The 26,889-nt window shown below is 40.7% G+C and overlaps 1 protein-coding gene across 1 annotated transcript in view; it reads left to right on the top strand.

Moving 5' to 3' along the window:
* LOC145938774 (uncharacterized) overlaps window positions 1-26,889 on the top strand; it is a 297,324-nt gene that overhangs the window by 142,876 nt on the left and 127,559 nt on the right. The window lies entirely within an intron of this gene.

The raw sequence follows: 26,889 nt of genomic DNA, 5'->3' as shown, positions 1-26,889 counted from the left end.
CTACCTCCTCCGTTGCCAGCGCTTAATCCGATAAATAATGCTGTCGGCTCAAGGTTGCGCGTCACCGCGATATTACTGACGATTCGGCCGGACGGAGTCTCCGTGGATTTTCGTGGCCTTTCTCAGACTGTACTAGATTCCGGTCCGAGCAGATTTTTGCTCGTCACGTTAGATTATTGACAGGTAGGAATGATATCTCGATTGACGTGTAGTATAAAAAATGCAATATATAATATTAAAAAAAAAAGTATTTATGTGTCTGTAAGAAATAATACTAGTAATCATTATTTGATACAGAATAATATATTGTAAAAACAATGATTATAATATTTTCAAACGCTAAATGTTAATTTTCTAAATAATTCTGCTTTATTTACGTGATCGCTATATGTATACTTCATTATCGTGATTACTATATTTTCCGATATGAAATGAACAGATTTCTCCGTGATAGATCTCAAGATATCTTGCGATGCTGACTCATTTGATTAAATTTCTATATGACGCGTATTAATTCATCATTCAAACATCGCCTTATATTCAAGCTGACGCTTCGTTGCACAAATTAACAGCCTCGGTTAGCTATTAAATTTGGAGCTCGTGTAGAAACCGCGCTCGTCGTAAAGTACGCGTACAGAACCGTCGTGTAATAAAGTTTACGCCCTTTCTCTATTTTACGCTCGACTATTCAGATTGACGACCGTTAGCCGATTAACCGCTAACGGTCGTTATTCTAGTCCAGGTCGCCGTCGCGTTTAACAATAAGATCTCGTTGAATCTCGCGAGGTCCGTCGAAAGGCGCGATTAAAGCAGAGGCGTTAAATCGGCGTATAATAATATTGCGTACGGAAACGTGTCGATTTCGAACGGCAAGTGAATCAAATAACGCGTTCGCATTACGACGAGGCGATATACTTCGTATGTATGTGGAAGAAAATACAAGATATGCTTATACACGGTATCATAAATTGGCTATTGCATTATTGCAACGAATTACTGGACCGCATTATTTATTTCGCATGACATGCGAAAAGTTATCCGATTCCGTAAAGATGACAGATACAGTAAATTTATGCGATGACAGACATTTAATAAAAATAGAGATATTTTAGCGGCTTGCTCTTCTTTCGTCTCGCAATCATATTAAGCGATATTCGTTGCACTGATCGATTCCGACTATTGTTTTCTCAATCTGAAAATCATCTCGGCACCCTTGCGAGGCACCGACGCGAGTTCCCGTGCCCTCGAAGGCAGCGGCGCCTGACCTACTGGCGGTAGCCAGGCACCGCAACCGATTGCAATAGCTCGCAAGTGGGATAAGTGCCGCTCGGAGGATCGCAACAAAGTCGAAGTCGACGGCCTATCTGGCCCTGCAACCGTGCTCGCGATCCGAACTCGGGACGTCGGGACTATCTTCGTTCTATCGACCTCTTCCACTTTGGTATCATTACGGATCTTCGACCTGAACTCGTGTAGGAATGCTTGCTTTTCTTCGCCATGCGGAACCGCGAGAAAGAGAGAGACCCCCGTCTCTCGTCCAACCCTCGCCCCCTCGAGCGTAACGATGCACCTGTGAACGTTTGTGCACCTGTACTGCTCGTCAATTCCGTTCGATCTCGAGCGATTTCTTGGGGTCGGGGGCACTTCATCTGCAATTCCATCATGCGAACAGTATTTGGAATACTCCGTTTTGCCATGGCGTGAGAATAACGGTAGCCGATTATATTTCAATATCCATAAATTACGCCTCGAAAGTTGATTTATAACGAAATGCAGGGGAAAGAAAAGTTTATACTACTACTTTGCAGTAAAGATTCAGTCAAGCATCTGTAACTTTATTCGTGCATACTCAACTTAATAATGCGAGGTATAAATCAGGATGAATTGGCAAAGCGAAACGAGAGGGTTAATTATACATTTCAACACCGAAAATGAGCAAAAAGTAGTTATAAGAAAATTTATTACATCGCGTCGTTTTGATACGCATGTAAATTTATTGTGTATGAAGAGAGATATCCATATAATATTTAAACAAAATTTTAAAAAGGGTAAATTTAAAGCACGTGTTACTTATTCATTAATTACATTCTATGAAATAATATGAAATTAATATATTAAATATAAATTCTGAATTCTTATGAATATACGGAATTCAATGCAGAAAAATTTTTAAAGAGATATATGCAATATATATTTGTATATATTACACGTAGGGCATATTCTACCACATAGTATCGAAATATTAAAAACGAATTTAATTCATATCCAGCTATCGCATTAATGAAGAACACAATTTTGATTTTGCTTTTGCAATCATTTTTTAATTAGCTTCGTTTCTCTTGGCAAAAACTAAGCGATTTTTCAACTGCTTAGTTTCGGTCTCACAATCAGCGAAAATAAGAAACTGTGAAAGAAAGAATGAAATAGGAAGAGTTCTGTAAAGAGAGAAAAAAAGGCAAGGAGGGCCGATTCGCGGCGTGGCCGTCATTAATAGATTTATGTAATTTTGTGCGGCACGTATTTATAGCTCGACCGATGTTATCAACATAAATCTCAATCAGCCGTGCCGATTCGCGGAGCTTTTGATCGACTCCGCCGTCGGAATCGGCCGCGCGCACCTTTAACGACTTGTCAGAATCTATATTTATCGCGCTTAGAGCCTATGATTGGCGCCGCCGCCAAGTTAACAAAACCGACTGACCGCGCGGCTTTGGTCATTAACGTAAATCAGCGATACAACGTTGCGAAACGCAATGCGCGAATCGATTGGGACGCGATTTTTTGATTCGCGGATCATTATGCTCGTTCACCGTTATGTCCTTAACGAAGCTACGCGACGGGGAATTAAGTTATTAACGTCGAGGCCAAAAAGATCTTGTCTGTCCGTCTAATAAAATCCTTTAAGATGAATGGTAGATGAAGTGGAAGTAATGTAATTTTGAATTGCTTCGAAGAAATGCGGGATCCGACGTGTGAATTATATATTTATCATTGGCAGAAATAGACTTTTCTGATATCCCGTAAGGATTTGTAACATAAAAAGAAGAAAGTACATTTATTTTATAATGAAGATGTGGGAGAAAATCTGCGAATATACATATATTTCGCAAGATTTTGTCGAAACTTTTGTCTTTATCCGATTTAATTAGCATTTGACTCATGCTCCATGCATTTTTTTGACTCTCGATACATTGCGTATATATATGACGCAAAAGTGGCTTTATAGTTTGTGATCGTAACATGACACACCATCAGACTTATTTCGTGCAATCATCATTACTCTTACGTCTGTTCTAACCCTCCTAACGTATAAGCATTATGTTTTGCGCGATACAGTCTGTAGGAAAGAAGACGTCCTTCCTGCGGAGCCGGCTATTATATATTCGATCGATTGGTGATGTAATCGCTTCGAAATGCGACGTTTACTTGTAGCATGCATTCGCGACCGTCGGGCATCGATCGTTGCAAATGTCTCTCTAAGTGCATACATAGGCAGCATTCAGAAGAAGATAGTATTTCTGCTTGACGATGCATATAGGGTGTCCAAGAAGGAATTCTATATTCTCTTTAAGAATATTTTATTTCAATAATTACACGTGAAATAGTAATATGCGATGGATAATGAATCGGGAAACTAAAGTCGCTCGAACATAACTTTGTATAAGTATAATGAATTTCTTTCCGAGAATATTTTGCGGGCGATTGTCACCTCATGATTCAAAAGTTCTTTATTCGACGTCCATTTAACCAAACATCTCGAACGGTTAGATGGTCGCTCTGGCTATATGGGAATAAGAAGCAATTTTTTTCTTTTGTGTTTGTACACGATAAAAGGGTTAACGAGTCGCGATGCGATACAAAAGTATACGTGACTCGTGGGGAGAAGGGAAAAAAGGGTGCGAGTGAATGAAATGTACGTGCATGATTTACGACTTCCTGCTGTATTGACCGTCTCGTTTCTCTTCGATGGGGACCAACGAGGGGGCGGGTGGGAGAATCTGACCCCGGGCAGACTCGCTGGTTTGCATATTCGCCACTGCACAACCCGGTGGCGGTTATACATCATGTATCCGCGGCGGGTCGCGAGGATGCAAGTGCAACGATGCACCCACACGGTGCATCCGTCCGTGTCGTGTCGACGCGCGCGATGCTGCACATGTGTGGAAGAGGGTGGAAGAGGGCCACATTATATATCTGCGGCCGATTCTCGTTGTCTCCCTCCTTCGCCCTCTCCCCCGTCTTTCCCGTTCTCCACTAGCAGCATCGAAAATTCCTGCGGAAGGGATTCACGATTCGACGATAGCTCAGGCGAATTTGCATCCCTGGAATCCGCGACGTGAACAGCGCTAACCCCTCGCGATCGCGTATTGCGAATCTCTTTCTCTCTTCTTACAATTAGATTCATTCATCTGGTATTTTTGCCGCCAAAATTCTTTTTTTTATTTAATTGAGATTTATTTTATTATTAATTTACGTGCATTTATTATCCATTACTATATGTTATACGTATTTATAATAAGACAAATTAATTATGAGAAGAAAAATCGAGAAGTCTAAACCAATAACGATATAAATGTATACAGAGTTGCAATTTATTTATGCCGTCACGAAATCCCTCGACTGCACGATTCTCACGAAAAATTCGAAGGCGCGTCACGTCACCTCGATTTTACTTCCGAGAATTTCCTCGATCTGGTCTCGCGGCCCCGGCCCCGACCGCGATCGCGAGACATATTTATTGTGAACATTAGCATTATTCAGACACACGCAGAGAACTCGCCGACAAGTTCGATATCCTTCGATCTCTTGCGTCGCGAAACCGGCGGTCTCTCTTCGAGAGACGCGGATTGATCTTGCGCGCATCGTCGCGCGTGCCCGGGTCGACGCGCATTCAAAGTTAATGCATATCGAATATGGTGATATGAGGTTGTCGATGCCGACGATCCTGTGTAAGGCATATTTGCTGCCGGGCCCGCAAATGAGGCAGAACCTCACACAACCGTACATTATTTCTTCGGAGATCTTATCCTCACCGATAATGCGACTTTGTGTTCTCGGAAAAGCCGGTTTTTCGCCATAAAATTCAATGAGAGTATACATATGCAAGGGATTATTATATATATCTTTTCTCTGCGCGATAATAAAATAAACGTACACAGCGTATATCAAATTAACTGTTATTGATTTTTATTAAATATATAGGTATTGAACATGCTGCAATTTTGCTATTTACTCACTTCGGAATTTCTAATATAATTCGAATGTATCGCTTTTTCATTATAGTTTAATTATATTATTTGCTGTATCTTGTATATGTATTACCTTCATATTTTTTCGAAATTTTATTAACGATTGTAAGCAAGTGAAATTAAATTCGAGAAACATTTACATGTCATTCAAAATTCGACGATTATCGAAATTAATTTTAACGTTACAAAATTACACTAGCAATAATTACTTTTAAGCCAATAATATATTCATTTATTTAACTTCAAAGCCATAATTTCGCGTAAAAGAGCAGTCCGTCATGGACACTATGGAGTGTCGCTCGCAAAGTCTCTAAAGCGAAATGCTTGTATTCGGGTGAGAATCGCGCTGTTCTCTCACGTTAACGTCTCGTACGTTATCGGCGCCGATCGCAGATATGGTGCCTCTTTCGCTGTTTCAGAAGGTCACAGAACTAATAGACCACCTCCTTCGTGCGCGATCTCTGTACACTATGGACCTCTTAGCGCCTCTCTCGCGACCATCTACATACGATCACGATCCTAAGTTTCCTTTAGATACATACACCTCCGTGCAGGATCGCGAACCTCTCGTTACCGCTCCTTCCTGCTTCCGGCTTATCTTCCTTCACAACTGTTAATACCCGCGCGAGTTCTCGAATAAGCGATATAATAAATAATATAATTTAATTATAATAAAAAAGCGATATATTCTAGTATCTTTGTTTATTAAATTTCTTCGCGTTAAAGGCATGGCAACATAAATTTTAAAAAAATATGGCTTTAAAAGGGAAAGTCAGAGTTTTATTTCTGTATTTCATCTAATTTTATTTTAATGAGCAAAATTGTATGCGTCAGCATTGATCGATCGTACGCGGAAAAACTATCGATGAAGAACGCGTGTTTCATCCGCGTAACGACACGCTGCGTCATACTTCTCGACATTAAAAGGGTTAATCGTTTCCTGTTCCGACTATCGCGCAGCTGCGGTGCTACACGAGAGGGACAAAGCCTAGTGTTGTATCGATAGTATCTACGTACATAGTCAATAGAAAATCGGAATAATGATGCACGAGTGACCTTTAGCGAGGGCATGGCAAGTTGCGTCGGATAATTACTATTGCGAAAGGTCTTCGGAATTATCACCGCGGTGGAATAAATTTACGGGATTGTCGAAACTGAAAAAATTCACGTTCTGAAAACAGGCATGTAAACAAAACAAAACAAATGATCTCGGAGGTACAAATAATATAAAATTATACATATGCAGATAATTTATATAAACAGATTTTATGTATTATGTATAGAGAATATAAACATTAGTAATTATAACTATTAGAGTTAATAATTAAATTTTTTGTAAATTAATTATAATTTTTTTAAAACGATATCTATCTTATGGAACGGAAGATTGATTTTAGATTACAGAGATTACCGCTGTAAGATTATATACGTATTTTAAGCAATTGCTTTGTCTGAGAGAGCGAGTAAAGTTGCTCGAATTAACGCGGATGTACGCAAGTGTGTGAAGTTGGCACCTTTATGTTATGCTATCATAGTTCTGTTAAGAGTTAGTTATTTAGAACCATAGAAAGAGTTCTTGATAATTTTTAGAAATAGTTCCGGTCATTACGATAACGAAAATCAGTTTCAAAAAATAGGAGTGCCAACTTCACATTTTTTTACACATCGAGTTCTAATAGTTTTGAGCAGAGTTTTAAGGTTCTTTTAATTAGTTATATAGTTCCTGATTATATTTTTTGAAAAAGTTCTGCAATTTTTAGATAAAAAAACGTACCTCTAAAATATCTTCGATATTGAAAGTATGTTTTTTTATCTCTATAAAAATTGCAAAACTTTCAAAAAATAATCAGGAACTATGTAACTATTAAAAAATTTAAATTTACTCACCCCACGGTTGCTCCTTTGTTACCCGATGTCTCCCCGGGCCTCCTTCTCGTAGAAGTTTCAAAACACTTGCACTCGCGTTATTTTTTTTCGTTCGCGACGCGCGGCGACGCCCGGGTTTTAACATTGGGGTTCCAACTTCACACACCCGATGCACGCAGCGTGATCATGCTTTATTACGTCGAAAGATTTTGTGTAATCTATAAGTTCGCTTTACCGAGGCAACACTTTCCCTGCCGTGGTTATTGAGCAATCGACACTAATGAATCAATCGGACGCCGGTCAGATCGTCAGAACGCCACATCATTAGAATCAATTGCATAACAGATTATCGTGAACATTAGATGCATTATTACGCAATCAAATTTGATATATTTTTCAAACGATCAATTGTCGTGTATCATATTTTCGTAGATATTATGAATTTCGATCTATTGTAAATTTTTATTAAAATATGTGATACTGTACTACGTAGCATCGACTCTATTTACGCTTTGCCATACGCGTAATGTAACGCATTTCGTTGATGGAGAAATAGAGAATTTGAATCAGTCGACAGTCTAAACTGATCGCATGAATGGTTAGAGACCATAAGTGAACAAGCTCAAGTGCCGGGATATACGCAATTTCTTGCGTGAGTTCTTTCGAACGACCACCTCTGTTTCGGTAGGAAAACGCATTTGCTCGTGCACGGCGTCACGTTTCCTCGCAAGAACCGGCAGATTTACTGATCAGTTCACGGCGGGCAGATTCTAATTTTGCGCGCGTGCAAAAATGACGGCCGCGCTAAAACGCGGCAAAAACGCACAGGTGCGGTTACACAGCATTCGATAAGCACGCGTTGAGTTTTCCTAGCGCACGATCTAACCGCGACGAGCGGAAAAAAATGCGATAAATTGTTATTAAACCACGGCGTGTACCGTTTATTATCGTGCAAGGTAACAAAAATGTTGCTATCGGTTTGGAAAACACTAAAACGAGTGCTTGAAGAGCCGAACAATTGATATAGGCATAGATTAAGAAACATCATATACACTTAAAATAGGATATATATAATTTCGTTCAGTCAAATTATATGAAAAATTATTATATAAAAAATTATATAAATTTATTATTATATTATAATGCTTCATAGATTACGATCATGCTCTGAACGTATCTTCACCTTTTCGTTTGACGTGAAATAGATCTAATGCCGCTTTTAATTCATCTGCGGCGGGACGCTATGCTAATCCGGCAAAACGTTGTAAAATAAATTTACGCTTGTCGTGCTCAGCCAGTAGTAAAACGCAGTATCGTTTCCTTCTTCTCCATATTTCTCTCCGCTCGGTTGACCGTACCTCCTACTTTTCAGCGCTCGAGAGCTAGGTCGTGAAATTAAGCTTTGTACACAGCTTTCGCTTAAATATATTATATTACCCATTATTATCCGATAATAAGTACCAAAAAATAAAAATCAAACAGCATCGAGTTTTTGATCTTCTTTGATCACGTGTTCGCGCGTTCTGTCATAATACGTTGCGTCGTAACATTTCTATCATTTACCGTAACAGAATTTTCCAAGCCATCTAATTGTAGCTTGCGTCTAAGGAGGATAGTTTGGGCCTAGGTGTGCACACCTCGGCGAGGTGCTTAGGCCTCGTGGGAGTCATCGCGCGATCGCGTGTGGAGGAGCGACGCGCGGCGATCGAGCAACCACCGCGCCGGTCGCGTGATAATTCGCGACGACCACCGACGAAGTTTCCACGATCGATCGTCGAAAAATCCATGGCTCCTTCGGTGCTGGCCCTTTCCGAGAGGCCGTTGCACCCGGCGTTGCACACGGCGGCGAACGGGAAAAGCGGGAAATAAAATTGGCATTAAAAAGTTCTGTCTCATATCTCCCTGCGTCGATCGATTTTAGAGGGACTCAAACTTCTTGGCTTTAGATAATTGTTCGATACGCGTGATATTATATATTCTGATCTTTTAATAATATATGCTCATTATTTAGAGAAACAAAAGATTGTTTTAGGTAGAAAAAATTATATTATATATTAGGAAATATATTCGGATGTTCTTTTTTCGGTGCCACTATGGACAATTCTGTAAGTTATGAGAAAAATTGGACAGAATTGTTAATTCTTTAATGATACAGTTCTTATTCAACATACAATTATAATACAAAGGCTTAATGAAATACATTGCCGAGTGTATTAAAGAATTCAGTGTCGTCAATGAGTGCGAAAAAGTGTTCGCGACGGCTTCCGCAGGTAATCGCGTCGAGGCTATTGACCCCGCGGGCGCGCACGATGGACGGAGAGAAAACGCAGAACGATAGATGGCAAAACGAACGATAGATAGGGATAAGGACACCGGGAAAAGAGGGATAAATTACCAGTGATAGAATAGGACGTATACGCGCGGCGCGGGGTCGTATAAGAAGACGGGGAAGGAAGGGTCGAAGCCGAAGAAAAGTGGGAGAAACCGTGACCGACCGGGTGGAAAAGGGGGAAAGAGGGAAGGAAAGTGGAAGGAGACTCCTTTCGACCTCTGCCGGAGACCCCACGGTGAACCCCGCCCGAGGCGAAGGGTCAGTCACCTATTCCTCTCTCTCTATGCGGCCTTTTACCGCGGCACAACAGGCTAATTACGCCTGATTACGTACTCGTTTTCAGGCGTGTACGCGTACGTTTCTCTGACCGTGTCAGGGTTTTTATTTTCTTTCTTTAAAATTTCGCTGGGGTCGTCCTACCTAGGTGTCGTAGCCTTTAAGTCGCCCGATGCAGCGTAACCGTGGAATTGACACTTTTACGAAAGCGCCGCGCTACGTCTGGTCTGTCATTACGTGAATATGGCGCGTGCGTCGTACTCCAGGCCAGAGGCGACTTGTCCCCTCTGCTGCACGTCGGCGATGCGCTTCGAGATCGATAACGAGAGAAAAAGGGAGAGAGCGAGAAGGGAAGACGGCGAGGACGGCACACTTGGTTGAGAAAGGTTACGTTCTGCCACGTCGTCGTCAATGAAATTCTTTGCAGTTCCTCTCGAGTAACTGTTTTCTATCGATTTGTTATTGTAGATAATATTTTAGGCGTGTACACATTAGAAAATCGACTGTCTTCATTCTTCATCTTCGAATAGTGCTGCAGGGCAAATAACTGTTTTTCTGATATTTTTAGAATATATCAGTAATTTTCTATATTAAAATATAATAGAGATAGAGACAGAGACACACATAGAGAGATAATTGGCTAATTTGTGGATAGAGTTAACGGATGCTGGAGAAACCACAAGTAATGATCCACTAATGACTCGCTAATCCAAATTTGACATATATCCCATTGCAAAAGTTCAAGCTTATTTATGAATTATTTATAAATTCTTAAACAGCTTTATTTTAATTAAAACCGCAAAAGTTATCTTTTTCACAATTATTATTTTATTATTATATCTTCTAAATTCATTTTCTTTTTTATCAATTATACCTAATAAACGTGCTATATGTAAATTGTGAGAAATCGTTGTTAATATATTACGCAGAATTTTCCTTCAACGACATAATAATCCAACGTCGACTAAACTTTGCTCGAGGCTACGGTACTAATCACTCGTATGCTATCTTTCTGAACATGTGGCATTCTGCGCCGTTTTCGTAACGCAACTCATATCAAACGCGTTCATTTGATTGCGACACTCGTATCGGAGGTAGCGGATCGAGGTCCTTTTCCGAGATCACGATGGTGATTTTCTCGTTCCCTCGATACGATCTCTAGACGCCTCCACTGTCTCTCTCTCTCTTTCTCTGTGCGGACTGCATCGTGAGAAACGGAGGAGCCCGACGCCTGGCCATCGTGAGCTGCCCACCGAGCGCGATTGCACCGCCGTAGATCACCTTTATTTGCATCTGCACGACGTACCGTTGCATCCGGAGCGGCTACCTAAGAGTCTCCGCCGCCTGATAATTATTGTCTACACGAAAGGCGCGGAGTGCCCTCTCCGTAGCTGGATCAACGATGAAGACGTCGTTTCCCAGCTTCAGCGCGATAGCTCTCCCGTCCCGTTTTCGCGCAGTAACGTAAATTTCCGCGTTAATCCGCCCGATCAAAGCACGCCTTCTCCACTCCTCCGCATTACGTGCATAACGCACACGCCTGTCAGACAGATTCATTTCATGCTCGCGAACGCTCTCGCCGCATAACGAGATAGTTTTGTCGCTGCGATACGCGATATCCCGTTCTGGATCGTGTAGTCGTTCTTGTTCACCACTGTAAGATATCAAAGACGTCGAGGCGATCAGCTGTTTCAGCTATGAAAGTGTTACCGCTAGTTAGACCACGATTGCGAGATCAATCGTAAAGCGCATCAAAACGTCTTTACGATGTGCATGCGTAGGTAATCATAAATCTCAGATTAACACAATTTCCATTATGATTCTTACAAAAGAGATTTTTTGACGTTTTTTATCTTTAATTTATTTTCAAACAGATACAAAAAATTATTTCTGCTTATGTCATTTAGTCTTTAATCTTTTAATGAACAAAGAGATTCACTTACTTTTTACTATTTTATAAAGAGATATTATACAATCTAATTTGTGTAACATGAATAAAATTATAACAGTACATTGTTACAATAGTACATTAGTATTTTAAAAAAAAATGTAAAATCGTACTTAAAGGAATGTATTAATTTGTCACGAGAATTGGAACGTCTGAATGATGTATATAACGCGTGAGTGTTTTAATTAAATTATAATTGTAAGAGATTTTGTATTCTATGAAAAATCAAAGTAGAATCCGTTCTTAATCTAATTATCTCGCCAAACATCGCGCAGATATAATTAAAAAATGCTGTTTCGCGTCATGTGCTGGCTGTAAAAGATTATGCAATTAAGCTCCATTCGCATTATTACAGCAGCGTTACATTGTACTTCTCACAAACGACTCGTTACGCATTATTTTGCGAGTCTGCTGCTCGGAAATTGTGAAATTCTAGAATCATTTCTCGTTCTTTATGTGGCCGATAACACGCGGGTTAAAACCGCGAGGTAATAAATTTCCGTAAAGCGCAATGAAACACGGATCATATAAACGTAGAGCGAGAGAAAGAGCAGTCCGTCGAAATGGAACGAAACGAGATGACGAGAATCGTTCGTTGCCGCTGGGTGTCGATATTCGCATTGTAGCAGAAGACGTGAAACCGCATTTTGGCACGTAACGTAATCATTACGAACCTGCGCGTCGATTCGCGGGAAGAAATGACGTTATTAATGTATTCCTGGAACACATAGATAGACCCTCATTCTCCTTGATGATTACCCGTCATTTATTCGTAATCGCCGTGGAAATCTTTGTCAGTGCCCGATAACGTGCGTTTATTTCTAAAACCGTAACCTTCAACCGCGTTTATCATACTTGTTGCGGCTGAGCATGAATTTGATAAACTGCTGTCATTTTTAATCCAATCTTTTTAACAATATGATTATACGATGTATTGCTTGAAATCGAATTTATATTCTTCCAAAGTGCATGTCTATCTATAACGAAAGACGTACCTACCTTTTGAACAAATGTCACAATTTCGAATCTCTGTCAAAACCTTCGATTCTCTAAACCTAAACCCTTGACTGCCACGCAACTCTCACTCTTCATCGTATACCAGAGTTCCGTTGCGCCTTATAAAGATGCGGGCTAAGCTTATCTGCACTCATCTGGTCGCGCTCTTTTACCCCGAACCTGGGCAGAGGTCCGGGCTTGTTGTAGGAAAGCCTTGACGCGCCCAGCTGATTAGCATACGGACGCGGGGTACTCGGTCCCTTTTCGTTCCCTCAGGGAACTGTGCCCTCTTTCCTCCCCGAGAAGACTCCCTCGACTATATAAGGCCATATAATTCAATGCGCGCGGCTCGCTGGATGAAACGCGGCTGTCATCGCTAACCAGATCGTTATCCGCGACGTCCGCGACCGCGACGCGACCAACAGCGTCTCGGACACAGAAAATCCGACCGGCTGAAAAACTGATATCGATCTCGCCTTTGTGTACCGCGACGGCCACGCATTTGCATGCGTAATCGAGCGCGAGTCGTTTCGCGTTCGCGACCGAATCTCCTCGAATCTACTCGCGCTAGACTTACGATCTGGACGTCGTTGCGAGATTCCCTGTATTATAATAATGAGGATCCCGGTCTCGTGCGATTTAGATCCGCGAATATATATATATTTCTATTGGTGATCTCATTAGCGAGATTGTGAAAACTGATATTACCGTTGCGAGTGTCATAATTAATGCCTTATTCTATTTGTACACGATCTGACGGAGCAACAAGTATATAACAGTAATACAGTCGATTTACGTCAGCGCTTTTATATAGATAAATTTCGTAATAATTGATTGCAGTTGCGAACTCTGATTGATTGAATGGATTTTGATAAATGGTAGCCGAGGTATTGAAAAAAAATATTGAAATCTGTTTTAAAATCTCGGAAAAAACACTCGGGCTGCTATTAAGTCTACGATAATGAAATGTTTTGAAAAGAATTGAGAAAAGAAAAATATATACGTATACAGTTTGCACACGCGAAATTTACTTAATATCATTATTTTTTGACACTATCCGCGAATAGATAATTAATTAAGCTAATAATTTAGCTTGATAATTAAATATGAAGGAAACTCGGAATAAAACGGATCTCCAAGAAAAATTCCCGATCTTTAATTCGATCTCTCGTGCCCTGATTTCGCCGATATTAACGGATTGGTTGCATATAAATGTATTGAAGCACTGAGATGCACTTCGTGCATGTTTAGACGACAAAAGTTATATACTTGATATTTCATATAATTAAATGATGAATTCATTTTCATAGTCGAAATTGTGGATCACGCGACCGCATATGCATAAATTAATTATCTTAATCAGTAAAAAAATTTTAATAACGAGATGCTGTTAATACTATCGCTGATCAATGTTTGTTTTACACTCTACTCTATTGTATTAAATTCTTTCTCGTGTTGATTTATTTATAAATGCAACACAATCGACCAATGTGTTGCGTCATATTATCGCGACGCAGCATCTAGGAAAATATCGATAAAAAAACGCAAAGGAGCAAAACGATCTGTCTATGTACGATAGCCATCGTTTCTACGACCTGATTTCCGATAGATCGATTTATTATCATTGATCGAAGGTATAATACTACTCGGTGTAGAAACGCACCACCGTCGTCCAAGCGTGGTAACAACGAATGCATACGAGTTTTCATGATGCGCGTGTCTGATCGATGCGGGAGTTCTCTATTAGTATATCTTTCGAGCCGGAGAGAGATCGAGATTTTTCATTTACTCTATTAGACATAAAAATGACAATGTAACTTGTGAGGATTTTATCGGCCACATCTTAACTGCTTAGTTAGCATTATAAATGAGTCATTTCTGTATAAAGATCTCGTGTGAGAAAATATGAGAGACTTTTATTATCATTATGACATTACAATATAATATAAATTTTGTTAATGACTTTAAAGTATCATTTAGTTCAAAATAAAATAAAATAAAAATATTCGAAATAAAATTTATTAATTCTGATACCAAGCTTTGACGAGGAAAAAGAAATGTAGACAGCTGGTGAGTCGGTAGAGAGATGTTTCGGGTTTCACGGTGGATTTATCTAGGATCTGCAGTCGCGCGCGTGCACCTCGCATGGTGCATAGCACAAGCTTCGAGCAACAACCGGCGACGATAAATATTGCTGCGTGAATGCATGTTAATGAGCGCCGCCGCACCGGGTATAAGACCGCGTATGTATAAGGTACGCGTACGGGATATCACACGTGTGTATATGAAAATGTGTATGTACGCGCAACGACGTGCTCTCTCTTTCCCGGCATTTCTTATTAGACACGAAGACGACGGGAATTTACCTTGCGTGCTATACCGATCCTCTTATTCTTCTGCTCCATTGCTTTTTCGGCTTTTGCTCGTTAACACGTTCGTGAGTTTTCTTCTCGATGCCGCAGTTTTTGGTTTACTTAACGTGATGCGTGATTTTCGCATCATTGTATAACGGAGGAATAAGTGTCGAAAGCCACAGGCACTTAGAGATTAACATAATATAAGTATTAAGAATATAGCAAGAATATATAAAGTATTGCGAATATAAAAAGAATTAAATATATTCTCTTATGTAGATAGTTTTTAAAGATTATGCATATTTTACATTTTTATTTTTTGTATAACTAATAGCTCTTGAGGTTTAATATATTTTATTAATTATTGGAAAATAATTTAGAATCTTTCTCTCTCTCAATCTCTTAATATTCAAGATCATTAATTATAGCGAATTCAATTTTGGATTATAATTTTATTATATCCCATGTCGGACGATAAAATACAGAATCTCTCGCCGGGCTGGACCGTGAAATAACTTTCGGGCCGCGCCTCGCCCTTATCGTCAAAGCGTGATAATAAAGTCCTTATTATTACAATATCATTATTATTACCATATTTTACCCGCCTCCGCTGTGCAAGATTATTAGTCGCCGGGTCATTCTCAGTCAACGATCTTCGAGAATAATCGACGTGTAAATCAGGATCCCCTCGCGATCGGAAAGTAGACTTTTAGCGAAAAAAAATACGCGCGAAGAAGGAACGAATCCGAGAAAAAGAGAAGAAGAGCGAACGAAAATCTCGCGCACCGCCTATTACATCACCGGGCGTGTAATAGAACGGAAACGTAATTACGGGGTTCACGGTGCGCCTAGCCTCGCGGTAGTCGCGTCATTACACACCGTCGTCGTGGAGCAATTGTTCTTGAGCTACCTCGTGCTCGCGCGTCGCTAAATAATATTAGCGACCATGTGCGGAGGCATGCGAAGGCATCCAGCTGGCGAGCAGCAGTTGCATCACACTTGGTTGCATCCGATGCGACTGGGAGCCGTTGTCCGGTGTCCTTGCAATTAACGCGGCGTGAGCGAGCGCCCGGAGGGAGCGAGGGCACACCAGCCTCCTTTATTACTCGGCAATCTCCTCTTCGCAAATCAATTCCCGCCGAGTTTGTCTTTCGCGTCTTGTCCTGGGCGATGAAAAGCAAGGATGGGAAAGATAAAATATTATTCGAATAGATGGAGCATGAAAGTAAATGAAGCAATTTGATATTAGGCCGGGCAATGGATAGAGGGAGCGGAACTTATTCCTTCAGTCTCCCTCGTCGGATCGATTCTCTAACGTTGAATGCTAATCGCACTTGTGTAAAACACATTGTCTTACGTATATTTATTCAGAATATTTTATACACGTTAAATATAATTACATGAATTTTATATTCGGTGACATATGAACTTTAGATTTTTTTATTTAATTATAAGAGATCTTGTAACGAAATAATCGAGTTTCGTAAAAATACTTTCATGTATCTTCTTTGTTTTTTCAATTAAAAAAAAATATTTTCTTAATGGATGTGCAATCTAGCTAGATTGATAGAATGAGAGAGATAGTATTTATTTTAGTTGTTCCATATTTGTGGATTATAAAGCTCGGGAAAAGGAGTCGAGAAAAATATGCGGTCCTCACGGAAACTCGATCTCCAAATGTCACCGGAGATTTATCGCGGCCGCGCCTTTCTCGGCACTGCCAAGGGCATTATCCCACTAAGGTTCTAAGCTGGTAATTGCATTCGCACGTCCACCGCGAGCTCGCCACGTACATGTACATACGTATTCCCGTGTAACATCGTCCTGGATACTCGATGGTGGCGGCCGTCGAAGGTCGGCCGCGCGGGAAAAATCAAAGGATCGAATCTGGATCGGATAGGAAAATAATCGTTAGCGTTTCGCTCGCACGCTATATTTGCGAAGCGCCGACAAAAGATAAATTGACAAGAAGGTAGCTCGTGAAGGCACACCTGCGCGCACACGTAACGTTTGCTTTGCATTTCGGGATCGCGTCGAAGGATAAGCGATCTTTGGAATTGCGCAAGGATACTCTTTCTTTATAGCCGTCGTCGTGCTAATTTGTGCGTGAAAGTCGTAGCCAAATTTAGCACTCTAATTAATCGCGATATATATACTTCCCAATTGATTCGACTGATGTTCAGTCTTCGATAGACCGGCTCGGAAAAAATTGCACTCGATGCGACACACTTGCATAATCAACTGTTGAAAAATGACTGTTCACGATTGATCTGTCAAATGAAGGGATTTTTTATCGCTGTCTTTTTCTCAATAATTCTATATATAGAACATTATTTATTTATTTTCTCTTCTTCGAGCGAAATAATCCTGTAATTTTATTGAAGACTCTACAGAAAGATCATCGATGTTAGATCGATCGATTATTAGTAATGTCTATCCGGTACCATTCGGGAACAATGGATGGTATTACGCGACACGTCACGTAATATATATTGCGAGACGATCGATGATCCTCTTGTTCATCGCGTCGATCCGGTGCATTATTGCATCGCGCTGCACCTGATACTCGCTCGCGATCGTATCGCGACGTCGTCGTCTTGCCGGCGTGTAGGATAGAGGGACGAAATGTTGCGAAATTCTCAACGAAGCGACTTTATGGGTACATGGATGAGCGGCGAAATGAGAGCTCGAGTTTCGTAGCGCGAATCGCGCAATTGCGAAAACCGTGTCAAAGTGCGATTGCGCGATTGAAACTGAACACCGATTGCACAATTATAATAAAATTCGTTCGCGAAAAAAGTAGGATGCGACGAAAAAAATATATGAACTCTTCGGGAGACAATAATGTCTTGTTAATGTGACATAATCGGATAATCAATTTAGATTGTATAATAGTATATCTTTTATCACATTAAATTTAAGAATTAATAAGCAAAATCATGTGCAATTGAAGCTGCTCGCGTAAAAAAATTCTTTTCATATTATTTAATATGATGATGTTACATATTATTCTTTGGAAATTTGGAAATATTGTCCTTTTTATGGATAAATTGAATTTAATTTTAATATATTATCATACTTAAATACGCTTTTTCTATTTTTTCTGTCACATTATTAATAATTAATTTATTATTATTTTAAGTTTCTTTGCATCTTTCTTGACAGAGAGAAATTCCGTTCTAAGAGAATTAACAATGCTTACTAATGTTCAGTTATTATTGCAAGTTACTGCTGGTAGTTTGCAATCCATGGAATGCGATGAAAGATAAAGCGAGTATTGTTTCGATAAATTTATCTAATCAGATAATAGGAATGGTGGAAGGACCTCACCCTCGATCGAACGAGACGTTAGATTTACGATATATAGGACACGCCGATACGCACCAAATATAAAGCAGGAGTTAATTAAGCGTGGCAAACAGTATTTGTGACAATTAAGCGATCTTATCTTAATTGCTTAATCGAATCTTAATTATATGTATAGAGTTCTTGTGCTAAGAGTATATTTGTGATACGTGATATCTGCTCGGAGATATTTCAATATCGTTCGTGACCGGCGATAAAGATTTTATCGATCGATATGAGCGAGACAAGAACAGACGTATTAGCATTTCAAGGCGAATAGCGCGGATAGTGACGTTTAACATTTTGCGGGATTAAATGGAAATAAATATGCCGATCTCGACATAAATCAAATCGCAAATACGTCGTGTAGATAATTACGAACCTCCCGAGATATCGACACACCGGAGGAATCATAAGGCACTCTCTTTTATAATCGTTTTATCACTCGAAAATTCCTCTAATCAGACACGTGGATTATAAATCGCCCGTTGTGGGGAGGGAATAATGCATTTATTGTAAACGAGGAAACTTTTGTGGCCGCGTTGAGAACAAGATTAACGAGGCGCGATTTGGTTTTGTAATTTTCAACGGCGAGATAAGGCTTATTATTCAGCCTGAGAGTCCTGAGAGTTATGGCCGCGAGCCGTTCTTGATTCGAGCGTGTTACTTCCGAGGCGCCTTTTGCTCCGTAATTTGTGAGCCTCGCTCCCCTGCAGGGCCTTCCTGATGCGCTTAGGTTCAACGATACCTTTTTCAACCGCACCGAGATATACACACCCGTATCTCGCACGGATCGTGGCGGATCCATTTTGCACGTTTGATATGTTACCGAATGTTGCTTATATATCGTATCCCACTAATCACACACGTAAGAGTTACCGAGTTTTTACACAAGCCGAGCCGAAGGAGAGAGATCCAACTTGCTTTACTGTTGTCGCGCGCAATTTTTCGGACAGAAATCGCAATTACATTCACATACGTGTCACCGAGAAGAGTAGCTAGCTAATGTACATGTGACAGAGGAGATTACTTTCGGCGAAATCCAATAATTAATATCGCTATGACCCGCTTAATCTTTCGAATGTCGTAACGCGAGCTACAACGTCGCGTAAAGCGATGATTACATAGCGTGTGCATGTATACATATTTAAACGCGCATTTTTCTTTGCCGATGTGGATAGCGGTATCGAGAGAGAGAGAGAGAGAGAGAGAGAGAGAGAGAGAGAGAGAGAGAGAGAGAGAAAAAGGGCGAAGAGATCTGGCAATCAAAGCGAGACAAGCTCTATTGTTGAGCGTTTTAGAGCGATCATCACGGACTTACGTAACGGCACGATCGGCATTGTTGACGGCGAAGCGCAATAACTTAAGACAGGCTCTCGAGAGCGCACCAAGCTTCGCACGCTTTTCAGCGTCGGTTTTATTTTAATTATATATTTTTCTGTGTTTGTCTTATGTTTTTTCTCGATGGTAACACGAGGCTCGTCTTCGTCGTTCGATGCAATCGAATATATCTCGACGAGATCGATCTCGAGACATCAGGATGTTAGAAGAGAATTAAAAACGCGCTGATAATTATTAGGATTCGTTAAATAGTTTTCACTATCGTTTGTCGACTGCTCTGCTATTGACTGAGATTAATGAGCTAATCGATATACGCGTTTCTTCAATCAGTGTATTAATTATTAAATATAGTAATTCAAAGTCTAATTTATAGTCATTTAATAACGTCTCTTATCAGATGCATCATAATTTAATTATTATTACTAATTATTTATATCTGAATTCTAATAACTTCTACGTTTTCGTCGGCAACATCATGCTGTTCGCTTTAAATTTCAGATTCTTTATTTCGTAATTGCAAACGCAATTAAAACGCAATTAAAATACAAACGCGCACCATAAAACTCGTAGAGGCTTCGCACAGCACAGCTCTCTGTGCATACCGAAAATACATATCAGTTAACTTAATTTCCGTGAAGTCTCTTTAGCTTCTGTGCTTTACGCCTTTACAATCCGAATAATTTCTCCCTCGCGAAAGGCGCGTGTATTTCGTGAAACACGATCGCGCCTTTTCGTGAGCGGCGGCGTGTAACGCGCTCCTGAAAAGGCAAATGTGGCCAGTGTGTACGCGAAACTACTAACCAGCGGGGGAGGAGGGGCAGGAAAAGGGGGACAAAACAGGTTAATGAACCTCCGGCTTCGAAAGTGTCGGTCGGTGGCGGCGCTGTTCCTTCTCCTCCTTCTCTTTTTCCTCCTCGTCGGTTCTCTCGTGTCCGTGAATTCTGCATTTTTTCCGCTTGTCTTGCGGATCGGTAATTGTTTCTGTTCAGCTGGCCGCTACAATAGCGCACGCTTGCACTTAATTAGGACGGGGGTGCACAGGCGCGGGGCGAGGGGTCAATAAATCACGGCGCGTAACCTTTTCTGCATGCGCGAGCCGGCGCGCTATTAGCTCTGCTAATTAAGGACTACCTGCCGATACTTTGTCGAGTTAATTCGAATGCCGAGTGTGCGCGGGAAATCGCGCGGCGGGACCCTCTATTGTTTCGATCAACCACTTGAGTCGGAAAGGAGAGAGGGAGAAAAATTGAAATTATTTAATTACACCCACAATTCTTCGTTACGCACAGTGGAATCGCGTGTATAATAATTTCTAGAAAATAATAATATAATTCCTTGACTCTTACACAGCTCTATTCTCTGATTAATTCATTCGAATAGAAGTCTGTGCAACTATATATTTATTTAAGTACGTTTATTTGATTCCTATCGCTTGTTTCTGATTTTCTGTTTAATATTATTATTTTATAAATAAAAATCGGAGAAAGAAGAATTATATTTAATGTTTAATTATATAAAACTTAAACATATATTATTTTTTTATTGCCAACATTTAATTTAAAAAAAATTTGAGAATATACAAACAACATAAGATTTTGCTGCATATTTATGTAAACAGTTTAAATTATATTATGACATTTATATAAGCAGACGGATTGGATAGTGCATCGGGGGGAATCGATGTTATTATACGACGTTTCTACCAATGATACCCTGCGCCGTTCGGTCGATCATTCCTTCATATGTTTCTTAATTTCGATTAAGCCTGCTTCACTATAATCGTAAATACGATGGCAGTCGAGAATCTGAGAGCGCGCGTCGTAAAATCGGACTTCCTACGCGCAAGAGACACTCGGAGAAAGGATCCTCTCTCTTGTAACAAATTTTATTTCTCGCATTCCGCATGTTTTAATCGTTCGGAATTATGCGGCGCGTTTAGTGCATGACATGGTAGGATAACACGCCTTGATGCGCTTGATCGATGACGCGAGTTCCGCGGCGCATAATTATATCCGCTTTAAAATATGCGCTTTGTTGACGCGCATTAGATCGCACTTAAAGGAACATCAGCGTGCGGAGAGAGAAAGTTCAACTGATTTAAGGACCGGGGTACCGACGACTGGTTGTAATGCGAGAGCTTGCTCTAATGTCGTTAGTCGCCGCTCCAAGAACAAATTCTCGTCTGTCGAAGTAATTGATTGACGCGTCTGCACGTTTATCTTCCCGCACGTTTCCTTGATGTTCTTGGTTTTTTTTTTTTTTTTTTTGATAAAAAACAATCATATATATACATACTTTTATTACAGAACGTCAATTTCTTCGTCAATTATTTTCAGACTAGAAGAGAAACAATTTTCGTTGTAATATTACTTTATATCTCTATTCAGGTATATAGATTACTAGGAAAATTGACGTTTCTCTCTCGATGGCGAATTCTCATTTCATTCAACTATATGGCAACGCTTTCGTGAATATCTTTTTCTTTGAATAATTTTTATTTAGTTAAGAGACAATTCGAGAACAAATTTCAGTTATGTTCGCGAGAGAAATTGGTTCGAGACACGCATAATCCATTAGGAACTGTCACGCGCAACGGAATGCACTTCGCCGGACATAATAGCATCAACTCCGTCGAAAGGATCCCATCATCCGTCACATCGAGATCGTCGGCGAGCAGTATTCCGCCATTAGATAATAACGTGTTGTCCTAGAAGAGAGTCTAGTTAGTCGTATCACGGTGTAACATCGATCACGCCCCTCGTAAGTCCGGCTACGATCACAGCATAATTCAAAGCCCCCGCGAACGTTTAATCATCAGGAATCACGACCTGGCCGATCCTACCCTCGCCTCCATCTCCTTCCTCTCCTCTCTCTGTCTTTCTCTCTCTCTTCTATATCGTGTCCGCGTTAGTACGCGCTCTCTATAACGCTTTAGTGACTCGATGCGACTGCACCGACTCCGAGAGAAGGGGAACGAGTCTTCTCTAATGTATTCTAATGCTATGCCGCCCCGACAATAAGGCACAACTCATCCGGCATCCTCCTACACCTATGGCATCTCTTCTCTTCTCTCATGGAGGCCACAATACCACAATGCTATCTCGTCGCATCCTATATTGCACTTCCATTTCTCTCCTCGACGGCTCTCTTCTGCAACGGCCGCGAACGTGACGAGGTTCGTCGCGGTGCATCAGCACCGCTTTCGAGAGGCGCGTTAACACCGAGTTTGCGGGCTCAGCGGTATATACGAAGGTCGTCGACGAGGTCGCGCTCCGAGCGAAAATTCCTCGCGCAACGGGGCGGGTTTAGGCTAAAGTAATACCCGCGGGCAAAGTATAGCGATAACGACCGCGTTAAAAAATCAAATCTTGCTCGGGCTGCATGATATAATGCTGCGAGAGACGATATAGCGGAAGAAAGGATTTGCAGAGGATGTTTGATTGTAAAATATAGGCTTGTCTTGATTCTTTTTAAAGAAAGAGCGTTCTTTTCATAGATGAATATATAAGATATATAAAATAATTGAGAAATTAGATATACAATAAGATTACTCGCAGTATTTTTCTGTGATAATAAATTATCATATTCTCTTTGTCATAATTTTTCTAATTGCTCTCCTAGTTGCTTTCAAGCTCCACTTACGCGAGTATGAATATCTCGTCAAATATCGAACAATTACATAATCGCCGGGGCTCTCTGCTACGAAATTACCTAACTTGTCGAGATTTATGATTCGCGATCGACGCATACGGCTTTTTGAAAAATGAAGAGAGAGAGAAAGGGAGAAAATAGCGCAAAAAAGAGCGTTCGAAGCAGCTATGCTCCTGCGTTTCGCAAACATCTCGAACGCCCAACCTTTGAAAGTGACTGGGATATGCATGCGCGCGTGCTGCTCTTCTTCCTAGTCTCTACCTACCTACCTACCTACGTGAATTAAATGCAGCCGCGAGAGATGAAACGATACGTGCATCCTTGCGAAACGACAAGCTGTCTCGCGGAGAGAAAAGTGGGGAGTCCGGCCTAGGGATGGCAATAGGGTAGAAGAGAGATGCATCGCGCGCGAATGCATCTCTCGGCGGCGAAGGTTACAGAGGGAGAAGAGGGTGAAGGACCGTTCGAAGCGGGATTGCACACGTAACACAGGGCGACGACGCGAGGGAGGTCGAAGTTCAACGTAGAGTAGAGCCAGAAACGTAAAACCTGTGCGGAACGAGACAAGTCCTCTCGCTGCAGCGATTCTGCATTCCGAAGGATATATTAAATGCGCTTTTTCTTGATCACGAAAAAATAAATGGAAATAAAATTCGTCAGAATTTTCAAATAATTTATTAATTTTTTCTTTTTGCTTCTAACATTAATTGACGATTATTCTGAAAAGAGAGAATGTGCCATTTTAATTATAAAATAATACATGCAATTATATATTTTATTGTTTGATTGTTCTGTCATTTGCATATTTATCAAAGCCATGTTCCTAAATGTACATGAATGGCAAATTGCGTAAACGTCATTCATTACTACTTCGATTCTACCATCGAAATAGTTCACAGCAAGTCAATTGCGGCAATATTGCCCGACAAAGCGTCGTTCTATATTCGCGCGGGCGGACGTTTAATCATCGTGCTTCGTCATTGGCTTTGACAATACGATCGCATTCGTAAGCGTTGTCGTGAATAGTTGCCGCGTAACACAGATTTGAGTTCAAACGCGTTTCTCCATTCGGTCATACTGTTTTCTCTCGTTGCGAGTTCACGAAAGTTTTTCGCTTCGCCTTGGATCTTGCGAGCTCACAACAGCGCCATTGACGCGTTATTTCGAACGCTATTCGCTCTCGACAGAGAGAAAAAGAATTTTTTTCACTGTTCGCTACGATAAACGGTTTATTGTGCCGTGAGTTGAACTCTGAACTTATGCCTGGTACACTAGGTACCATCGCTTCTTTGTCACCTTTACAAAGAGCGTCCAATTCTTACGAACGCCGTAAAAATGGCTGCGGAATCAGTCGCTCCGACATAGACTCTAATTGCAACAATACGTCCTGCCTGTTTCACACATTTTTTTCGTTCTTTTTGTTCACCGCAAATCGTGCTTCCCTCGCATGCAGGACCGCAATGCGGGCGCAGTGATTGGATATATCTATAAGGAGTGAGTCGCGCGCTTTGCGAGGGAGGGATATACCTCTTTACTCAAACGTGCGGCGAGCAAAAATTTTACCTGCAGCCCGGTAGTACCCGCATTGCGGTAAATCGCCATGATAGTCATCAGCCTCACGATTCGTTAACGACATATTTATAATTTCCTCGATTATCAAAATAGAGAGACGCGCACAAGATTCACATCCGACCGAAAATTCGTTCGCTATAAAAATTATAATATTAATAATCATATCGCTTTCAAGAAACTATGTTTTCTATCTATAAAGCGCTTTTCCCATTATATTTTATTTTGAAATTAATTTTTATTGACGTCTCATATTGAACACATTCACCTGATAATATTTATCTTATAATATTTACGATAATTTCAATCTCGTGAAATTAAATATAACAGCTTGTGACTTCATCCGAAAATTTATAGTTCAAAAACTTTATAGACGCGAGACTCTTTCCAAGATTCTCCACGATTGTTGATGAAGTTCTCGCGCCGCTACCAGATTCCGCATGCCACGTCGAATAATTCGATGTCGAAAGAGTGAATATTCATCGTACGGTAGAGTTTCTCTCTCGCTTCTCTCTCCTTTGCGATAATTTATTCCGCGTGGCTGCCCGCCACGATCCTGAGGAGAAGCACGACAGTGTCGATCCTCGCTTCACTCGCCGCCGTGAAGAAACCGAAATAAATTACGCATCCAGCAGAAGAGCGCTCTTTCCCGCCTCGTCCGTTGCGCGCCTATGCATCTTCTCTTCCGTGACCTATACTATGGTAATTCGGCCCGTACGACCTCCCGGCTGACCTTTGATAATAACGCCGGCGCGAGTGAAAAGGCGGCATGTCGCGGAGGTGGTGCCGTAGCCACGGGAGTGGCAACGCGGCCAGGTGAGCCTCTCTCAGGTGAAGCACACAGGTGAACCAGGAACTCTAGAGTGCCTACCTGTCTCCTCCGCGCTCTCGCCGCGGCGCGAGATGTGTGGCCTCCTCCCGCACGTGCCCCGATCGGAGAAACCCGTCGGAGCTAACAACTAAGCTGCTAGAATCTCCCGCAATATCTTGCGGGTAATTATTGACATTCGACGATTGCAGATTTAAATTCATATCCTTCTGTGAATTGTTGCGAGATAAATGTAGCGTTGATAGGTATACATTAAATTTAGTTTCTTTTAACAAATTTAATAAATTTAATTAATTTTATAAAATTAATAATTTTATAAATTCTAAATTTTTATTAAAATTTAAAAAGAGAAAATAGAACTTTGAAACAGAGGGAAATAATCATGTCGATTATGCATTCTCTGCATAAATTACGAACTATTACTTTACATGTTGGAGAGAGATATGTAATTTAAAAAGTATATAATGTGTGAATTGATTCGAATCTACAATAATGGAACGAGATTAGATAAGAAAACTACATAATTAAATGCCTAATGTCGGCGCGACACGTTGCATGTACTACTATACAAGGTCAGTTCATTGAATATTTCTGCCTTCATGTACGCTTTCTTTCTATTGGACTTTTGCTATACGAATGTTCTCGGGTCATATTGCCGACTGGCACGCGTTCGATTCGCTTGGTTGCGAAACAGGCGAGAAGACTTGTTTCAATCCACCTCGGTGACCCTTCGTCGACACGGTCGTTCGACGAATCGATTGCTGCGAGTATCCGGTATATACACGGTCTATCCGGAATGGGCAAATTGCATGGGAATACCCACTCTTGTACCCCGAGACTTATTTTTGATACCCGGATATGATCACACACATATGCGCACACACATCCTTCGATCTCCACAGAATTCTTTCTCGTAGAATTCCTCGGAGATTTCATTTCTAACGGTATAGCGTGGATACAGTATTATATGAAATACTGTGGTCTTTTTTTACATCATCTTTTTTAATAGCATTTGCAGCAATATTATGTTTTCAAAAATATCTGTCAAATCTTTTTGACAATTTAAAAAATTTAATCGTATATTTTTTGTGATATTTTCTCTCTTCTATACAGAGATTAAATTAATACAGTTA

This window comes from Prenolepis imparis, unplaced genomic scaffold (assembly GCF_030444845.1).
Source record: "Prenolepis imparis isolate NDT839.2.m4 unplaced genomic scaffold, iyPreImpa1.0 SCAF_7, whole genome shotgun sequence".
Classification (NCBI taxonomy): domain Eukaryota; kingdom Metazoa; phylum Arthropoda; class Insecta; order Hymenoptera; family Formicidae; genus Prenolepis; species Prenolepis imparis.
This window is presented reverse-complemented; position numbering and strand designations above follow the sequence as displayed.